Below are 22,528 nucleotides of genomic sequence, written 5' to 3'. Positions count from 1 at the left end.
CCCTTCCCCTCTCCTCTCCTCCTCTCTCCTCCCCTCCCTTCCCTTTGTGCTTTGTGTCCCCTTCTTCTTCCCTACCTCCCTTTCCTTCCTTCCTTTCTTCCTTTCTTTCTTTCTTTCTTTCTTTCTTTCTTTCTTTCTTTCTTTCTTTCTTTCTCTTGTATTTCACTTACAAAATGTCAACAAATACCTAAGTGTATTATTGTATTATTTCAGGTCCTTATTATCATCATTCACTCTAGAATTTCTTAAATGTCATTTCATTATACACACTGTCAGTCCACTATTCCAGATTCTCCTTGAAAAAAATAGTTGTAGAAAATGATAATTTCTCCATATAAGTATTTTGGAAATGCTATATAGCATTAGGGAAAAAGACTGCTATTTCTGAGGTGAGTTTTAATTAAAAAATAATTTCATAAGAAAGAAAATGTCAGTGTTAGAAATAGCTTTCATCTGTTGTCATAAACTTCCTCCCTTGCAAGTTTGCACTTCACTGTCATTTAAAGAGTGACTATGTAGCTATGAAGCACACAGACACTATTCCTAGTATCACAGAATTATGACATCCATTTTCCAGCTATTTCCAGGAAGGTTACTTTATTTCATTAACTGCTGGTAATCTACTAGAAATGCACATTATCTTATAAAATGTGGTAGATTATAAGCACTTGAAAAAGGAATTTACTGAGTGTAATGACAGTAACATAGGAGAAGTGTGATTTATTATCTGCTTTTATGATGTCAGGAGAGCTATACATTTATTCATTGCAACAATATTAAATGGAAAATACTTAGCATTTACTTAAAAAAAAAAAAAGAAAAGGAAAGGAAACTCTCCCATCCAAGTACTATCCAGGCCTGACCCTGCTTAGCTTCTGAGATCAGATGAGATTGGGGGCATTCAGGGTGGTATGGCTAGTTCCTCAACATAGAACTGATTTTAATTACTTGAAGGTAATTAAAATGGTATAAGAGCAAAACAGAGGAGGGGGGATGGGATGGGGGTTTTTAGAGAGGGGAAATGGGGAAAGGGAATGTCATTTAAAATGTAAATAAATTTAAAAAAGTTAAAAAGGAAAAGGAAAAGAAAACTCAGAGAACCCTACAATTCTAAACTTTAGCCAAAACATACTATTTTAAAGTGTGGACCACAGACACTCCCTAATAAACTGAACTACTGTGTAAATAAAAATATGACTCACAAATCTCAAGCTAAAATAAAACACTGAAAATAAACAAAGAGGATATAACACCTAAATATCCAAATTTTCTAAGATACCTATCAACAAGAGGATCATATCTTTTTAAAAAATGAGACAAACATTCCAATAGTCTAGAACTACATAGGGAAGATCATGTGACATACACTATCAATCAAAACCACACTACACTCTTTCTTTTAATATAGCGTGTAGTTTCAGCTTCTCATAAAAGTTTTCTTTCTCTTTTTTCTTTCCTAACTAATAAAATTCTATCACTTTACCTGAATTTTAGGCTGTCCTACATGCAGGAGCAAGCTAGCAAAAATAAAATAGTTCCAATTTTTCATATGCCTGTAGAAAGAAGATCATGTTACCACAACTATTTTCTTACTATGTGACATTCTTAGATTTCCAGAAGTGATTATTGTGCTTTCTAATCTAGGGCAGAGATGATTGTTTTTGTTTAAGTATTAAGTGGTACATGTACAAATGAGATATTTCCAATAGCCAGACATCAGAACACTATGACATATGAAATACAAATATAGCTCTATGTAGATTTGTTTGCAAACTTTATTAGACTCAGAGTAGAATATCTGTAATGATAGCGCTATTGGAGCCTTAAGGATTAATAAAGAAATGAGGCAGGACCGCGTAGAGAAAGGTTAACCAAAACAAAGTATACATGAAAAACCTTACAGGGTATTACTAATTGTTAAATTAATTACAAAATACAACAAACACAATGAGTTCTCCAGAAAATACAATTCTGAAAGATGAAGGATCAGAGCAGGAACTGACATCAGAAAGCTCAATGAGTCCTCCAGAAAGACAGTAAAGCAACCATGAATAGCCATGGATCAGAGGAAGAAGAGACATCAGAAAACACAATGACTACTCTAGAAAAAGACAGTACAGCAATCCTGAAAGATCAAGGACCAGAGCAGGAACAGACATCAGAAAGAACACTGACTCTTCCAGAAACAGAAGATAAAACAATCCCAAAAGTTCAAGGACCAGACCAGAAACAGACATCAGAAAGCTCAATGACTATTGCAGAAAAAGACAATACAACAATCCTGGAAGACCAAGGACCAGAGCAGGAACAGACATCAGACTTACTAGCTGAGGAACAAGATGCAGTGACAAAGGCAGGTAAAGAAGGTAACCTACAAGACTACAAGGCCTACGTGATAGCTAAATTCAACACATGTGTAGGTCTACACTATGACTGCCAAGAGATAAATTCATTGTCTGATACTTTTAAACCATACCAGAAAACCTTCAGGCCTCACACCATTATCCTTCATGGAAGACCAGGAGTTGGGAACTCAGATTTGGCAGAGGTATTGTTCTGCTGGGCACAGGGTAAACTCTACCAAGACATGTCCTATGTCATTGTCTTTTCTGCTGGAGAAGTAAAGTTGACAGAGAAGAGCAGTTTGGCACAGCTGATTACCAAGGAGTGGCCAGATTCCTGGGCTCCAATGACAATCAGAAAGACTCTTGTTTGTCATAGATGGTTCGATTATATGGACTCCGTTCTCATGACGATGATATGACACTCTCCAGAGACTGGAAGGATGAACAGCCCATATACATCCTGATGTACAGCTTCCTGAGGAAGGCCCTCCTAGCCCAGTTCTTTCTCATCATTACCACCAGAAACACAGGCTTAGAAAAGATCAAGTCAATGGTGGTGTCCTCCCTCTACTGGTTGAAGGACTGTCTGTATCAAAGCTTTCTCAGCTGGTCCTCAAGAACATCTCCAATGACTTCCAGAGAATGCAAGTCTTCCATTCTGTGATAGAAAATCACCAGCTATTTAACCCATGCCAGGCCCCCTCCATGTGCTTAATGGTCTGTGAAGCTGCAGAGGAAGCTGGAAAAGGAATGCATCCTACCCTGCTAGACTCACACAGGTTAGTATGCCACCTTGGTGTTCCACCGGCTCACCTTGAGAGGGCCTTACCAGAGTACTCTCAGTTAGGAAGAGCAAATTACTCCAGTGGGTTTGTGCAGGATGGCAGATGAAGGAGTGTGGACCATGAGGTCAATGTTCTGAGATGATGACCTGAAGAACTATAGCATAAAGGAGTCTGAGATCTTGGCCCTCTTTCACATGAACATCCGTCTCCAGGTGAGCCACAGCAGTGAGCAGGGTTATATTTTCTTTCACCTTGGCCTACAGAATTTCTTTGCTGCCTTATATTATGTTTTAGAAGGGTTGGGGAGAATGGAATAAGTATTTTTCCTTCATTAAAAAACAACAGAACATCATGGAGGTGAAGAGAACCAATAACATTCACCTCCTCGGGATGAAGCGTTTCTTGTTTGGTCTCATGAAAAAGGATATCTTAAAGACTCTGGAGGTTCTGTTTGGATGTCCTGTGAACCTGATTGTTAAGCAAAAGCTCCAACACTGGGTCTCTCTGATAGGTCAGCAGGTCAATGGCACCAGCCCGAAGTTCACACTAGATGCCTTCTACTATCTCTTTGAATCTCATGATGAAAAGTTTGTTCACATAGCTCTCAACAGCTTCCAAGAAGTGTGGCTTCTGATTTACCAGAAGATAGACTTTATGGTATCTTCCTACTGTCTCCAGCAATGTCAGAACTTGAAGGCAATCTGGGTGGATATCAGAGACCTGTCTCAGAGGATAATACTCTTGAGCTGTGCCCTCTTGTTACTCTCCAGAAGACACTATGTAAACCCCTCATAGAGTGGTGGGAAAACTTTTGCTCTGTGCTCAGCACCTATCTGAATTTGAAGGAGTTGGACTTGGGAAACAGCATTTTGAACAAATGGGCCATGAAGATACTGTGCCTCAAGCTGGGGAATTCATCCTACAGTATTCAGAAGCTGACATTTAAGAGTGCAGAGATAGTGTCTGGCCTGCAATATCTCTGGATGCTCCTTAGCAATCAGAACTTAAAGTACCTCAATCTGGGGAGCACTGCCATGAAGGATGATGACATGAAGTTAGCCTGTGATGCACTGAAACATCCAAGCTGCTCCCTGGAAACTCTGAGGTTAGATTCCTGTGAGTTAACTCTCACTGGTTATGAGATAATCTCCACACACCTTCTTTCAACCACCAGCCTAAAGTGTCTTAGCCTGGCCAGAAATAAGGTGGGAGTAAAGAGTATGATATCCCTCAGGGACGCCTTGAGTACCTCAAGGTATTCACTGAAGAAGCTGATACTGGACCGCTGTGACCTCACACCTGTCAGCTGCCACATTCTAGCCTCAGCCCTTTTCAGCAACCAGAATTTGACTTACCTATGCCTGTCAAGCAACAACCTGGGGACTCAAGAAATGCAACAGCTGTATCAGTTCATGACGAATCCAGAATGTGCTCTCCAGCAGCTGATACTGAATCACTGCAACATTGTAGATGATGCCTATGGTTTCCTGGCATTGATATTTTCAAACTACAGAAAGCTGACACACCTGAGCCTGACCATGAGTCCCATAGGAAATAGTGCAATGAAGCTATTGTGTGAAGCTTTAAAGGAGCTGACTTGTTACCTTCAAGAACTGGACCTAGTTGACTGCCAGCTCACGGAGAACTGCTGCAAGGACCTGGTCTGCATGATCACAACAACCAAGCACTTAAAAAGCTTGGATCTTGGAAACAACGCCCTGGGTGACAAAGGAGTCATAGCCCTGTGCGAGGGACTAAAGCAAAGTACCAGCTCCCTGAGGAGACTTGAGTTGGGGGCGTGTGAGTTGACTTCCAACTGCTGTGAGGAATTGTCATCAGTCATCTCTTCAACTCGAACTTGAAGAGCCTAAACCTGGTAATGAATGACTTCAGTACATCAGGGATGTTGAATCTGTGCTGTACATTCCAGTGCCCTGCCACTAACCTGTCGATAATTGGCAGTACTTTGCCCAGGTGAGAAAACAACTGGAGGAAGTGCAGTCTATCAAGTCCTACATGGTGATTGATGGTGACTGGTATTCTATTGATGAAGATGACCATAACTGGTGGAAAATCTGAAGACACGAGTCCTCTCTCCTTCATGTCCTAGGACTTCAGTATCTCTGAAATGTTTGTCTTACCTCAGAGGATGTATCGAGAATAAAATAAACACAGAGCATTTAGAATTTTTTTTTAAAGAAAGAAATAAAAACTTATATCACCCGGGGCTACCTGAATAAGGTCTGCACAAGATTAAGGCACCCCAAATTCCTACATAGGTGGGGCAGAGAATCTTTAGACCTCACTTTTTAGTGAGAAGTTGATGGTAGTTAATAGTTACTGGTTCAGGGATACCCAATCCTCGTCCTCATCCTCCTCCTCTTCTTCCTGTTCAATGATTTTGACATAAGGAAGTAGTCTCTTTCATCAATGGATGGTCTCATATCCATGCAAATATGGACAATACCAACTGGACTTAATGCTTTGTAAAGAAAAAAGATAAAAAGAAGAACATGACCCAGGGAGGCAGAAGTGTGTTTGGGGAATGGAAGGTCTTGAAAGTAGAATAGTGTTAAATATAATGACATTTCACTCTATTACTCATATTACTGATAGAAGAATGAATTGCTGTCAATGCTTTAAAAGTAAATTGAAAATACATACTATGAATCAGAGAGATGACTCAGCAATTAAAAGCACATTCTACTTTTGTAGAGGACTTTAATATGGTTCTCAGAACATCTGGATACTCATGATTACCTGTTACTCCAGAACAAGGCGATCCAGTACCCTCTCCTGGCCTTCATAGGCATTACAAGCAAAGGTGCAAACCTATACACACCCAGGCATAGGCACAGGCACAGGCACAGGCACAGGCACAGGCACAGGCACAGGCACAGGCACAGGCACAGGCACAGGCACAGGCACAGGCACAGGCACATGGACATGCACACACCATTTTTAAAATGTATGTTTCTTTCCTCTTCATCTGTGTTATCTTTTGTCTAACCTCCACAATTAAATCCTTTTCTCCATTTTCTTCTCCCTCCCTAGGATCTCTGTCCTGCTATCCCCTCTCTAGAACTTCTCTATCCTTCTCCATGGTCCTATCTACTTGGCCAGTTTGAATGGTTTCTACAAGTTGCATAATCCTAAAGGTTAAGACCAAGGATTTACACTAAGAAAAGAAAGAAATTACAGCATTCATATTTCTGAATCAGCATATTTTCTAGTTCCAACAAGTTACCTGTGAATTTCATTATTCTTATGGCTAAATAAAATTGTACTGTTCCTTGTTTGGCTATTAGCTTATTCCTGAGACAGAACAAATCAATTCATTATTTAGCTAACATGTTCAATCAATCAGGATTTACCAACTCACCCTAGCATAGAGCCCTCCCCTTTTTTTCTTTTTAAAAACCAAATTTTGCAACCAAAACAAACAAACAAACAAACAATAAAATGTCTGAAGTTGCTGATTGCTGAGGCTTGCTATCTGCCTTTGCCTGATCCCAAGGCAGCTACCCCAGCCAGCCCCACCTCCTTTCCCCTCTAGGGTAACAAATCTGTTAGAGGTGGGTTCTGAACTGACTCCTGACTCAGAGGAGCTGCCCTGCCTCACAGTCAAATTAAAGGCATGTACTATCACTTTGCTCCCACTTAAATAATTTATTTAAGAAAATAAGTTGAATATTCTTTATTTAACCCCCTTTGTACAACACTTATCTCAAAGTGTTTAGATGAAAGAAAGGAATAGCCAACTCTCAAAAGAAACCAGATTTTAGAAGAGGTTAAGGAGTCATTTAAAGTTTTAAAGTCATTTGAAGTTTTATCTTCAAATTGTATGACACTAATGGAAAAGGAGTCAGGCATGGGTTGAAGAGCTGAGTTTGGTAGAATATATGTCATTAGGATTGCAAAGTTATCTTATGCTAAGAAATAGGAGGAAAAAGTCATATATGATCTGTACATAGGAACCACCTTTAGGTTTTTTTTCCTTACTATACATGTAAGTTGCATGTGAGATCAAGTATCACATGTGAAAAAGAAAACTACTTCTACTCATATCATAATATGATAAGGAAGAATAAATAGAAGAGGACATTTGCTCTACCATGTTGTAAGGAGGAACAGAACTTTTGATTTTGAAGTTAATCGGAAGTCTGGAGTGGAAGGCCCACATGCTGTGAGCAAAAAACATCTCTCTGTGGGCTCCTAAAACTGCAAAAATTCATAGTTAATTTAAGGGATGATTTGTACTGTGCCTAATGGGAAAATATAAGGTTATATTAAGAATTGTTTGATAACAGTTGACATTTCTGAGGGAAAAAAGCTACCACCATTGGTGGATGAACTATATTTTTGGAATTCTTTTCAGCATTGTCTATAGAAAAATATTCAAAAATAAATGATTTACAAATTATATCAGTCTCTAGTAAAGATATCCACTACTATTTAAAGCTCTTATAGCCTAATGAACATATTTAAATTGGTATAATCAATTATGATTTTATATCTCATGCTTCTTAATTAGTTTCTATGTGAATTTTTTCCCAGACACGGTTTCTCTTTGTGTAGTCCTGGCTGACCTGGAACTTCCTCTGTAGATTAGGATGGCTTTGAACTCTGTCTCCAGAGTGCTGGGATGAAAGGTATGCACCACCACCCATAAGGCTGCTCTGATTTAAAATAAATGAATTAATGAATGATATGCCTTTGTGATAGGTTTGTTTCCTCCACAGTTCTATGAGCAAGATATCTACAATAAGGCATTTGCAAAGTCAATTCTGTTTGACATCTGTTAAGGTCTGTCCACATCTTTATGTACAGAAGTTATGTTTTGCAACTGTATGACCCTATAGGTGTCTGTGTCTAAATATCTTACTTCCTATTTCAAGAAAACAAAAACTCTTATGGATAAGAAGTAAGAGTCAAGATAAATTTCCTCTGGGGTGTATCATGGGTATATTTTTTACTATTTGCCTAATTAGCAGAAATGTACAGAATACTCATGATATATCCCTCAGAAGCTAAGAAGTTAAACAAGAAAGAAGGCCCAAGTGAGGATACTTAAATCCTGTTTAGAAAGAGGAACAAAATAATCATAGGACACAGAGGGAGGGAAGGACCTGGGTAGAAGAGGGGCAAGCAGGAGAAAAGGGGATGCAGGATCAGGTGTGGTGAGGAGGAGACAGGAGAAAAGCCCAGAAGGATTAGGAAAATGAAACATTAGCTAGAAAAGAACCAGGTACAAGACAAGGGAGCATGAAAACCAGGAAGATGGAGAGGTAGAGACCTGTAATTCTTAGAAACTTTATTTACAATGCAGAGCAGGTTGTAGTTTTGTTTTGTATAAGGCTTTATTATGTAGGCTAAGCTGGCCTAAATTCTTGATCTTTTTGTCTTAGTGTCCCATGTGCTGGCCTTGCTGATGGAAACCACCAGGGGTGGTTATGAACTTATTATTAATGGATGTTTCTTTTTTCTGGTCTTCCTTTTAATTTAATTTTATGTTGAAGTTATACCAGTTACTAAGCACAATGAATGGCCCATTATTGACTGCTTTAAATGGTCAAACACTAAGAATGAACAAGATAGAAATCTGATTTTCATAACATATTTATTTCATAAAGGGATTATTTTGCCAGCAACACTCATTATATTTTACAGCTACTCAATGCAATATCACTGTATGTCAGATAAAAACTATTGGGGGATATCGCTAATTGAGATGATACCATAATGAGAAATTAGAATTCCTTTTCCTGCTCAGAGTGATAAAATTCCTATGACCAAAATTTTACCTTTCCGCCTCCCTCTTTATCTTCAAAGTTTTTCCTTTCCTATTAGATTTTCAATGTCCCTTTTTCCCATTTATCTTGCAATGGGCTCATAAAAATACTTAAGTACAATTCTTTCATCATTAAACAAGAAATCGAAAAGGCTTCAATGCCTAGTTTTTATTGATGCATTACCACTTACCTGTTTGTTCCTTTGTGTGTGTGTGAGCGTGCATGTGCATACGTATGCACACATGGAGACCCAGGGACAACCACAGGTATTGATCCTTAGGTCCTTGTTTTTTCCTTTTTATTGTTGTTGTTGTTTTGAACTGTTCTTTTCTTTTCTAAAATACACTGTTCACTTTGAACCTCTCAGTTTCTGGGGGTTCACCAAGTAGGCTAGGCTGACAGCCAAGGGAGCCCCAGGATGATCCTGTCTCCAATTTTGGGCTGTGGGATTATAGGTATACTCTACTATGTACAAATGCTTTATGCATTCTGGGATTAATGTCCCTGCTCCTCCTGCTTGAAGAAAGTATATTTCTCAATGGAGCCATCTCTGTGAGTTCCTTATTTTAACATTCATTAATTTTCCTTTTCCATCCTACCATCCATATTCTTTATTGTAGAAAGAGTTGTATCAAAAATCAGTGTAACTAGTAATTTTCTCCGTATCTTATTTTTCTGATGTTTAATTCTCTGCTCCTACACTATAATGCTATCCACAATTTTCCTTTGGTTTGTTTATTCTGCTAGCCATGTGTGTAATCTCTGAGTACCATTAGCTCTTGCACCATGAACTAACTAACTAACTAACTATCTCTCTCTCTCTCTCTCTCTCTCTCTCTCTCTCTCTCTCTCTCTCTCTCTCTCTCTCTCTCATAACTGCAGTTTTAGAAACTTCAATTTTAATAGTTTCCTTTACATTTCTCTTGATCTTCATGTTTTGACAAATGTTCTCTTTTCAGCTTTGGATCCTAATGTGCACATTTTCTTTATCAGCCACACTCTTTGTACCTCTATTTAGAAATTAGTATGGATGAGATGAGAAGCTCTCATTCCCTGATCCTGAATCTCAAGCTGTGTAGAGCAGAAATTGTGTCTTAGTCCCTCAGTGTGCCTTATGCAACATGGTCTTGACAGCTACTAGGCAAGAAACCATCTGTACAAATGCACTTACCAATGATTATGTGCTGTGGATTCATGATGTAAATGTGTGATTAGAGGTTTTTCCTTAAGTCAGATTTGCATTGGTTGTGGTATAAAATAGATAGCACATACTTTTGAACTATGGAATGATTTACTGAACATATCTGAATGAAATTTATTATTTAAGAAAAAATGGAAGGTCTGTCATGAGAGAAGTCTTCAGTATGCAGAATCATTATAGTATACACATTGTGAGAACTCTGCATACTGACAACCTTCCTTCTGGATCCCCTAGCTGTTACATTTAGTACCTTTCTCTGGAAGTTCCATCTGGTCTGCTAAATCAATTTGTTTTTATCATGATCCATTTCTTTTTAATCAGTCTGTATAAATCCAGTCTTGTATTTTACTTGATTGGAAATGTATGTAGAAAAGCTTAGAACTCAGGTATGATTTTAAATTAGATTTATTAAAATCAAAGCCACATTCTTAGAAGTAATCTATTCCCCCAAATCTCTGTATCTATAAATTAGATGACTTCATATTTACTGGGCTGAGAAGGCCCTGATGGGGTAGTTTGCTGTAGAGGTAGGAAAAGGTAGTAGCTGCAGATATCTGTTTTGATAAGATAAACCTCTGCTCCTCCTCAGTCTTTTCAAGAGCTCCGACCCATTTGGAAATAACACACCTTCTACTGCACTAGCTGAGAAACACTTAGTCAACTCTTCTGTTCTTCGAAGTTTCCTCAAATCTACCAATTCCAGGACACACAGCTTGCTATATAACTAAACAGTGAGTTTTAGTCCTTTAATTTTATCTGAAACTATATTTGTATATCATGTAATTCCTATATCTAATCTTCATAAAAACATGCATTTCGGGATTGCTTTGTATATGTTACATTTTCCTCTGGTGTAGGTTCTTTGAAGGAAATCCTATTAGCAGAATAGGACTCAAATTCTTTGAAAAGACAACTTGTCAACCACTTTACTGTAGAGGGCAAATTTTCTTTTGCCTGGAAACAAGTTAGATAGGATAAACCAAACAATGTATAATTATTATACATTTTGCTTTGAAACTTGGTCCAAGAATGTGAATTCTGAGTGCTTGTGGAAAAAAAAAGACAAGAGACTTGTGATGTGACCTCAGTTTTCCAGTTTTTTTCAGAGAATTGTTTTGGGAATGTGCATTTCTGTATATCTTAGGTATAGCGATAGGATTCAGTTTACTTCAGTTTATTAACGCAACTGATTATTTTCATTTGTTTATATGGAAAAACATGTTTTATTTGGTGTGGCTTGTTTTTATGATTAAACATGTTGCGCGTGTGATTCATTGATTTTTACTTAAATATCTTTTCTTTTATTGGATATTTTTTATTTACATTTCAAATGTTATCCCGTTTCTAAAGTTCACCCTCCAAAACCCTCTATCTCATCCCCTGTCCCTTGCTTCTATGAGGGTGTTCCCCCATCCATCCACCCACTCCTGCCTCCCCACCCTCAATTCTTCTTTATCCTGAGAGTATATAAACTCTTTGATGCTCTGAATAAAGTTGGAAATTTGATTAGATTTTACTCCATTTCATTTTAGGCTTCATTCTCCCAGGATCCATTGCCAACTGGAGCAGTAAACACATTGATACTTTTTATTATTAACTTTAAATTCTAATACATGTATTAATTTATTATTTCATTAAACATTTATTTATATATTTAAGAAATACTTTGACTAAGGATATTACTGTACAGAATCAGTTATTTTCAGTGCTGGAGCTGCAGTACTAAGCCATTATATCCAGTTCCAACAAATATTTGTAAAAATCTGTGAGTTCTAGACTCTCTAAGTTGAAGGTAACCATCATAATTAAGAGGACACAAGTGACCTGATTAAATGACTTTTCAGGGAACCTGATTTAAACCTCCATGACTAATGAATTACTTCATGTGACACCTGGTCATTCCATTAATATTCATATGTGATTTTTAAGGAAATCTAGATGCTAAAATATCTAATTATGATTTAATTATTTATTTATAGGATCTCATGTAGCCAGTGCTGGTCTTGAACTTACTATATAGCTGAGGACTACATGAAACTCTTGATCCTCCCAAATGAAGGGACTACAAGAAAAGCTTCCATCAGCACACATGTTTTGTATGGTACTGGGATAAAAATATAGGTCATCACACATGTAAAGCAAGCACTCAAGCAACTGAGTTAAATCTCCAGCCCCATAAAGATTTATTTGAAAAGCAAATAATTACTAATATTAAAAGCACAGTATTATATTTACTGAAACAACTAGAAAGCAACTATAATCTAAACAAAATGATAAAATGTTGGATCACGTTCCATATAAATGGTTTAAGTTAACAGAAAATATACTTATTCCACATGTCAGGTAATTTAATTTTGGGAGTTACTTGTGATATATAACATTGCCTTGGAATGCTAACATTTTCCCAGTATTAACATAACAGACTAAGTGTCTCGATCTCAAACTTCATCTTTTCATAAACTGTAAGAGTACAGCAAACTCAGTATAAAAAAAGGTTAGCACAAGTCCCTTGAGTATTCCAAAGTCTGATTTTCTTTGAAAGGAAAAAACGGATGTCTTGCTATTAAGTAATGATTTCATTTTTAAATAAAAAAGCTGTGTTTTATATAAATCAAAATTGCATACTGTGAAGCGAGTCAGTGCCTTGATTTGGTTGCATGCATATTTCATAGGTTCCATTTTGAACATTTAACCAAGGGATTCAATGTGATTACTCCAGTAACAATTCAATTTGAAATGTCAACTGTGTTCAGCATTTAAAAATTAATAGCTGAATCCCTTTAAAGATCATGGAAATTTTGTTCGGCTTTAGAATAATTTTATAGACTATGAATCTCCTGGTGTATTGTTTGCATATTTTAAACTATTCTGAATAATGCAGTCCCTGGAAAGACCCATTACATCAAAGAATTCTGACAGTCTCAGTTCAAGGTATTAATTTTCATACTGGGTATATATTTTCCAACAGAAGCACGTTTTTTCAAAGGCCAACAATATTTTATCTAAATTGTGAGCATGCACATTTTGAGTATGTTAGAGCAGCGTGCACATGTTAGAACCTTGAGGATTCTATCAGGTCTCTATCTTTTCCCTTTTATTTACTTTCTGTGGAGGAAACAGTAGTGAAATAGAAATTTGGAACCACCAATTATGGTGGCTCAAGGAGGCAGTCCTTGGATGCAGGGACTTCCTCCAAAGCAGAGATTATAGTGATTCTGAGAAAATGGGCACAAAGCGTTTGATATAATTACATAAAGAATATAGGAATACCATTGGTCATCATTGTTATTGGCTTTAGAAGAAGCATTCTGTGGTTAACTGAAGCTAATGTAAAGCCACCTTAACATGGCAAGAATGGGCACCATCATTTCTGGGCTATTTAGGCCATCATAGTAAACCTGAAATGCTTTGTTCATAAATTGTTCAAGGATCACTTTTTTAATGTTGATATTTTACACTGACTTAGCAAAGGGGAGTTGTTCAGAAAATAACATGGGAAAAATAGCATTATATAGAGTGTATAGGCTCAGTCACATTCCGGTTGTGAATCTGTGTCTAAATAGGCAGAGAGAAATGCTTTGTTAATCTAGCCATCTTGCTTTAGTAGAAGCTTCTTCTTAACATATACAACATGAAGCAAAATGTCTATATTTACAGCATCCAGCATAGAACATAATATAGCATGCATTCAAAGAATTATTATGCTGCATATAAAGGCACTTAACTGTCATGACTGGAGATCTGAGTTCAAACTCTACAACCTATATGGTAAAAGGAGAAAACCGACTCCTGAAAAATTGTTCTATCATCTCCATACCTACTGCTCTCCTCCCCAACACACAATGCAATAAAATGTTTTAAAGGGGGTTTTGAAATAAATGAGGGATGAGTGAATGACTGATCATTATTTCTTTGTACACTCCTTTTAGAGTCTTGGTTCTCTCCAGGGTATTATCATCTAAGTGATTTCTAGAAGCAGAGCTCTGAAAGACCCCCCACCTTTTAAAGTTACCTTGTGCTTATACATAATACTGGCTTTCTTTTCCTAGTCTACCTATTGTGGAATATGGCAATAGTTTTATTGCACTTTTACAACAATTGTCTAGTTTTTTTTAATGCTTTCCAGTTTTACAAACATCCAAGAAACACAGTTTCTTTTTTGCAGTCATTTGAGTTGATAAAAAGATCTTTGAGGTTAAGGACAAACAAATAAGGACAAAGCATCCAACCAACAACAATACAACAGTACAAGGAAGGTCACCCTGGGATGCAGGTGGAGAGCTTAGTGCAGTGTTTACTTGGGTCTGACAATTTGCTATGGCATCATCAACTTGGCTGAATTCTCAAAATCAATTTTCCTCCACTATGCATAATTGGTCATAATTTTTCAATGTGGGGATGAAAAGGAAATTACATAGTTTCAACCTCTGACCATTTCCTATCCAATGTGTAATTCCTGCTCATCCCAACTTTTCTGGACTTTGGTATACCATATCAGATTATTATCACCTCGTTACTTGGTATTTTCCTATAAGAAAAATCATTAATAATTTCTTCATCCAATTATCTAATATGAGTTACTAAGATTTTGCCAGTCATCATTGTGAGCTTTGTAATCCACTCAGTTGAACCCATTTTCAGCTCCTCTGTTCTGGGGTTCTTATTCTTGAGTGTATTAAGCTGTGTAAGTATAATCCTGGGCTGACTGTTAATTGACCTTTAATTATTCAGGATGCTACTCATTTTCCCAGTGTGATCACTGCTATGAGAAGAATGTCAGAATGAAAGAAGAGTTTCGTTAAATGCCTATGTTTCTCCAAGTGACTCATGAAAGAGCTTTAAAAAATCTAATAGAGCAGCACATTGCTAATTATATATAAAATTACTTATACTTATGAAATTATTTGCTCTTTTGAATATCTATCTTGTAATACCTAAGTTTTCTAAAATTATAGCCAACAAATATTATAAGATGCTAAGGAGCTTTAACTCAGATGTCACTGTCTGTAACAAGCTTGTTACTAAATGTGAGATTTCTGTCTGCAGTAGGATTGTAATGTCTAGTGAAGGAATATATGACAAGATGAATGCACTGCATTTGATGGTTCATACATAAGGAATGTTCAATGAACATTATTTCTTATTTTACTGCAGATATGCTCAATGTATTTCTCTATTTCATGGTACTTGAACAATGAATGAGCAACTATGAATAATTATTGCAATTTTGTTATCGTATAAATTATTTTGGTGTATTTAAGATGAATCTGGCACTACATTCTTAACCCAGAATATTATTCTCAATAATCAAGGTGTTTGAGTATGGGAGGTTTTTTTTTATGATGGCTAAGTTGTTTTATAATCCTCCAAATGCCTCTTCAGAGGCACCAGGTAAGTGGTTTTGTGTGTGTGTGTGTGCGTGTATATGTATGTGTGTATGTGTGTGTGTCCATGTAGCAATGTCCTTGATGAAGATATATCTAAAATAACCTATTTACTTTAATATAGAACCCCACTACCAACCAAACACCTTGTAAGAACTGCAATGTGTATTATACATCTCAAATCTTAAAATAATTATCTTTCCAAAGTGACAGGATTGCTTGGATCCAATGAACCATTGGAATGCAAGCTACCGTACTGTCTTTTCGCTTCATACAGCTGCCTTTGTTTTGCCTAGGTTACTATTATAAAGTAAGGTGCTTTGAAAAGACAAACTTGATTCTCAGATATCAGGATCAATGTTTGTGAAAGTCAGATGCTTAGGGACATATATCTGCCACCCTTTTTCCCACAGCTAGGAAAAGCTGGCTCTCCCACTTTGCTTCCCTTTTGTGTGACTTCTAGTAGGCATGCCTTCTTCCTTATGTGTTCTGAGAGTTTAATCTAAAGACCTTACTGTTCATGTAGAGAATATCAACTTCTAACTGCTACCCCAAAACTTCCATTAGTAAACAAACAAACACAAAACCTAGTCAAATTTTGTTTGTGGGGGAACTCACAAAGATATTTTACCTTTAGCATTATTCTGAGCTTTTAGTACTTTTGAGAAATTTCCTTATATATGAAAAATAATCTTATTGATGTAAGTTAGTAAAAAGTTTTGTTCAAACTACCTTTATTGAACACAAAAGTCAATGGAATTGATTTGTAGATTTTTAAGTGATTTTTAAAAGTCCAGTTGCAGGATCAAAATGATTAAGAAAAAAAATCTATTTTTTTCAGTCTTTTATATGAAATACATGAAACTACAGAACACTGAAACACTTCTCTTGATCACTTAAATAGAAATACTGAAAACAATGAAAAAAAACCCAAGCTTGGTAACAATTCCCTACTGTAGATTATATTTATATTATACTTTTTTGGTTCAAGGAAATGAAGGAATGTATATACATGTATACATACTCTTGGCTATGTACAGAAATATTTTCATCACAACTATAGATCATAACTTATGAAAGTGAGTAGTCAAATTGATTGCCATTTTCTCTGCAATACAATGTAGTATTATAAATTATTTTCATTTTCTTATAACTAAAATATAATAAAAGTATTTTTATACTAAATTAAGAAACCCATAAAAGAGTCTGAATCACTAAGGAAAAATAAGAATGAAATATATTATACCTCCTCTCCCAGAATTTCTCAATGTGATTCTTTTCTTTAACCATCTCTTATCACTCTCTTGTATTCAGTTATTCACTTTAGTATATCACTCAGCAAGACCTTGTATATTTCCAGATGAATCTAAGTCTAAAAAGGTGGCAAACCTTTTGAAAATTTGATGAGCCAGGCAAAATCTCTGCATAAACAAACCATTTTTATTCCTGATTTTTAATTAGTTAAGGTCTTTAATGTTAGGTTGTTCTTTGTGGATGAAGGGATATTCATTTATTCTTTAAACGCATAGCATAATACAGATGCAGAACCTCTGGGACATAAATAAGGAGTGCTACAATATAAAGATTGTGTTATCAAACTTTAATGTGCATAAGAATCATGCGGAAGTCTAGTTAAAAATACATATTCCCAGACTACTTCCTCAGAGACTCAGCCTCAATAGGTTTGGGAGAGGACATGGGCACTTGAATTTTTAATGAAAACTCAGTTCATTGTGTGAGAGGCTGTCCTTGAGTTGCTTTGACACTGAGATTTTATGCTTGTTAAGAGTTTGCCTGAAATATTTTGTAGCAGGAAACTAAGCTGAATATAGCCCACGTACCAATCAGGTACTTTGCATTGTGTAAATATATACTTAATTTTGAGTCAGATTTTCAAACACATAGCTAGGCAGAATCATTCTCATTACTTTCCAAACAGAAATAATAAAAGGCACAAAATTATTTTTGGTTCATTTTGTTTGTTTCTTTTTGATGGATGAGAGATGAATACAGAGGTTGAAAGGAATCTATTGTCTCCTACTGGAGATCAATCTTAGACCTTCAGGCTTGATGACAAGCATCTTCACCTGATAAATTATTCCAGCAATTCCTTTCCTTCTATGGTCTCTCTTCATGTCAAAAAAAGAAGCTAATATATATCTTTTTAAGTCATGCTAATCCGGGCTCATTCGTTTACTGGCACTGTCCCAGCACATACACAGATTAACACCCACTACCTCTGGCCATACAGTTCTGATCATGTTCAATCTATGATTTTCTTTTCTACAAGTGTTACCATAACCCCTGTCTCCAGAACCTCTATACTCATGGCCACATTATAATTTCTATTGTCCCATGCTTGATATTTGTTTTCTTGCTTGGTGTAAATGTTGGCAGATCCAGATTATAAAGGCTTCAAGGTAAAATATTTTATTACCTCAGAGTTCAATGTAATATCTGAATATTACCAAGTGATCTATAATACATATAAACACATTTTGTTATTCTTATCAAATTCCTTCTGTAAAGTGTTAGACGATTCTCCAGGCCACATATGTCTTCTTTGCAGCTGTAGTGTCTTCTACTGGAGCAAAACCAATGAGCTTATATAATAATGAAATGGATCAGCATGATTATGCTCCAATAAACTGATTAATAGTTGTATAAGATTAAATGGGTAACTACTTCCACAATTTACAATTCTTGAAAGCATGTATAAATATATAGCTCAGTAAATGATTTCCAGCTTTCAAATCCTGCTCTGTAGTTTCTACATTACATGTTACTTCAGGGACGACTGTCAAACCCTTTTCATCATAGCAGTGTTTCCAGCTTGTGTTCACTCTCCAGGTGTTCCCTTCACTGTTCATCAAGTCCTGATAGAACTTTAATCTTAAATAGTTTTCCTGATTCCCATTCCTAGCACATGTCCACTATCTTTCTGTTTGTTATCCTTGCAATTTTCTTTGTCTCTCACTTCTTGGATATGTTTAGTAGCACTTTTGCACCCTGCAAAGTACCATATTGTCATCTTCCATGATACTTCACAGTATTCCTTTGGTTAGCTGGATATAAAAGACATTGTCTCCATCATGGTGTAGGTCTATTAACTCTTTTAAGATTTCTAAAGCAACCTTCTTAGATCTATCTATCTAATCTATCTATCTATCTATCTATCTATCTATCATCTATCTATCTATCTATTTTGGTATTGCTTGTGACTACAGGATGAACTATGTGTCAACTTAAAATCTTCAACAGTCAAAACTCTCTGCAGTTGAGATCTAATGCCAGTCAGGAATATAAATTTAAATTATAATGACTTCAATGTTTTAGTTTTATCTCTTATTCAACAAAATTACTTAACTCAATTTTCTTAAAAAGTAAGATTTACATTTGTCTTCTTCATTGAATACATTCAGTAGTGCAGTCTTTCACTTAATCATTCATTTAATCAATCAACAAATATTAAACGCCTACTAATCCTCAGAACATGTTAAGGCAGCTAGAAAATATATGCAGACAGCTTCTTTTCTCAAAGAACATATATATCAATGTGAGTCATACCAAAAATTTTAAACATAATAGTCTTTGACCACTGCTAGCATAGGGGAATCACTTCCCAGAATATGGAGAAATATAGGGCCAAAATGCACCAAAGAGAGGTGAATTTTGGTCATTGACATAGAAATGTAGAAAATTTTAATATGACAGAGATTGGAGCAAGGTTTTTCAAAGCATGCAAATATAGAGATACAGTTCATTTATCTGAAAGAATCATGCAGTGTAAGAATAATATGGGCTAGTAAGAATGTTATGAGTGTGTCTTCTAGACACAGACAAAGTAAATTCTAATGCCAATTCTGTCAATTATTATCTTTGTAGGATTAGTCACAATTGCTCTGACCCTTTCCTGTGAAGTGGGATTAATGATGGTACTTACCTCATATGGTTATTGTAAGCAATAGTATACTTGGAACTAATAAAATAAATGTTGTCTATAAATTATTTTAATTATACTAATTTATATATATATTTAGTACTTTTACATAATTCACCATTGCTGGGGGAGAAATAACTGATTACATTTATGATATTATGAATGAACTCATAGATAAATATAACATTTGGAATACAACCTCTTTGGTGGAGTGTAGTTTAATTTTAGGCTGTATTTTGGAACAGTAAGATCAGAATTGTTGAGGGTTTGACTCAAAAATAAGCAAAGCTTTCTAACTAGATCCAGGATTAAGTCAAGACTGAGGACAGCGAATTACCTGGAAGTGATCTTCTGGAACTTACCACATAACTCATGCTGTCATATCTAATGCCAAGTCAATGTTAAAAATAAAGATTCCTAAAATTTACTAAGATACTTTGATTCCTTGTTCCTGGACTATATTATCAAATGATAATTAAGTTAGGTTATTCTAACATAGATTATATGTATGTCAGGTTTATGAGACATTAACTCTCAGGTGTGACACAAAGTTTGTACTGGTTTGTATTATAAATATTATGTATAATTTTTGCAGAATATAATTTCTTGGAGTGTGTGGATCAATGATTAACTCTAGAAAACCCAAATCAAATGAAGCTACAAAGTCTACAGCTCCTTAGGAGGGTATTTAATAAGTATCACTTCACTGTGTTCATTAGGGAAAGAAAGGCAGCTCTCTCATGACAATTTATAAACATCAGGTCACAGTGGTTGACTTTAAGTTATTTATGTCAGCAAAAAGAATAGTATTAAGACTACCAGGCTGTAAATCAAGGAACCTGAAGCTTATGAATTATCTTGCAGTTTGCCCTCAGTAGTCTCTGTTTTATCGGTTCTTTAAAGGCCCTGACATGGCCAGTCTAAAAAAGTACTGTATAGAATATTACTCATATAGACTTATTTTCTATGACAAGATGCATATTTTCAATCAATAGAAGCCTCCCTCAAAAGAGTAGTATACCAGAGCTAAGTAAATGAAGCTTTATATTAGTACATGCATTTATTGAGGAGATAATGAGAAGTCAGTCTGAGTCTGTTATTTCTTCCATGTTAACGGTCTCTGTGTGCTTATACACAGAAATTAAGCCACCATCATACTCTTTCCTAAGTCTATGAATGAAATAAATGAATAAGGTGGGAATCAAAGATGACAGAAGCTATCTCAGGCTTCCTCTGCTTGGTTTGAGTAGCAATAATTGTATGGTCCTGTACGTTTAGACATAAGTAAGGACTAATGTGACGAGCATCAACTCTACTTCCTTACTCCTGCTACAATAAATGTAGAAAATTCTTTCTCCTCACAGAGCCTCTCCATATTTGTTTACTAATGATTTGAAAGCTATTCAAAGGAACTGACTCTTTTAGTATTTTGAGGCTCAGGCTTTCTGGTTTGCAAATAAGATTTTAGCTTTCACACTCTGAGGTTTAGTATAAGATGCACCTTCTATCAATAAAACATCTACCCAGACAAAAACACACAATCCAAGAACTCATAATGAGTCCCTGTGTTTCTAGACTATTCAGTAGGTTAATTACTCTTGTATGCTACTTTGGATCTTTTGCTTCAAGACTTTTTGCCAATCAGATTCATTATTCTTTTGAATAAAATATTTGTTCTGTGTTTAGAATTTGTTGAACCTTGATTTCATCTAGACTTAACAACCATTCATGGAGTGGTCACCTTGACTCTTAATGATGCTGGTTTGTTGTTAGATATGGCAGCACAAGTTATGTAATGAGTGCTTTCCAGAAGGACGTTTACTTCCGGTAAATTCTGTCTCCTCATTCTTTTATTATTTTGTTTTTATATTTTTAATTTTTTATGTTTTTTATTTATTTATTTTTTTGTTTTTTTTTTTAAGACAGGGTTTCTCTGTATAGCCCTGGCTGTCCTGGAACTCACTCTGTAGACCAGGCTGGCCTCGAACTCAGAAATCCGCCTGTCTCTGCCTCCCAAGTGCTGGGATTAAAGGTATGCACCACCACTGCCTGGCTTGTGTCTCTTCCCTCTTGACTCAGTTCTTGAATTAGAATGGTCTGATTGTTATTTTTAGAGATTTTGGCATCACTGTTCCAAAACACAGCCTGAAGATCAGGATCACTTGGAGGCAAAGCTCCTATATTGCAAATGTGGTCAATTATTTATGTGACCACTTATAATGTCAGAATTCCAATAACCTATCTGTCCCCATGCAATAATGAGCAATGTAAAAGCTCCTTGATGATGGAGTAGATTTATATGATTAATGGAATTTTATAGCTAACACTTATTTTGTTAGCACCAAATATACTATTATTTAACATAGTTGCTTGTGATAAGCGTGATCATTATTTTCATGCTAGGAATGTCATATCAACGATACTTGGATACAGAAAATCCCTGGTCAGTGTCTAAAGTCATGTCTTCAGAAAAGATTAGACAAAGAAAAAATCCAGTGTGTCTTCTGACAGTTTTAAAACGGTTTAAAGGTTAAGCTTTTTTTATACCAAGATGCTTTTCATTCCTCTACAATTTCAACAAATTTTCACTAAAAAAATTTTCCAAATAATTTGAATATTATCTGCGGAATATGACTGATATATTTGTATTTTAAACATCTACCTGCAAAATCTAATTACATTTAAAATTTAGCATGGCTCCAAGCAGCATTATTATCCTTGCCATCAATATGAATTTTTTTTCTTGATTTTTCCTAACAGTCATGATCACTCCACCTTAAGTGAAGTGTCAGCTTCTCTCTGGGCTTTGATGTGATTACATCCTATCTATTCTCCCCATGTCCACAGTGTACTTTCTCAAATATGGTAATGATAGTCAACCTGTTAACACCTAAGACATATTATGAGACATCTGTAGTCCACAATTCTGATATCTCTTTTCATCTGCTGAATTAAATCTAAGGCCCTCACATGGGACACACATAGACTCTTGTATAGTCTCTCTGCGACGTGGTCTCACCCTCACATACATAAAGTCACCAACATACTTCTATCTCAAAAGCATTTGCTAGTGACATGCCT

The 22,528-nt window shown here is 35.9% G+C and overlaps 1 protein-coding gene and 1 pseudogene across 1 annotated transcript in view; one reads left to right on the top strand and one right to left on the bottom strand.

Moving 5' to 3' along the window:
* The window catches only part of Epha6 (EPH receptor A6), a 900,945-nt gene that overhangs the window by 655,620 nt on the left and 222,797 nt on the right, over positions 1–22,528 (bottom strand). The window lies entirely within an intron of this gene.
* On the top strand, positions 809–5,209 carry LOC114614619 (annotated as a pseudogene).

Source organism: Grammomys surdaster, unplaced genomic scaffold (genome assembly GCF_004785775.1).
Source record: "Grammomys surdaster isolate TR1022 unplaced genomic scaffold, NIH_TR_1.0 126398, whole genome shotgun sequence".
Classification (NCBI taxonomy): Eukaryota; Metazoa; Chordata; class Mammalia; order Rodentia; family Muridae; genus Grammomys; species Grammomys surdaster.
Note: the sequence above shows the minus strand (reverse complement) of the source record. Positions and strands in the feature narration are given on the sequence as shown.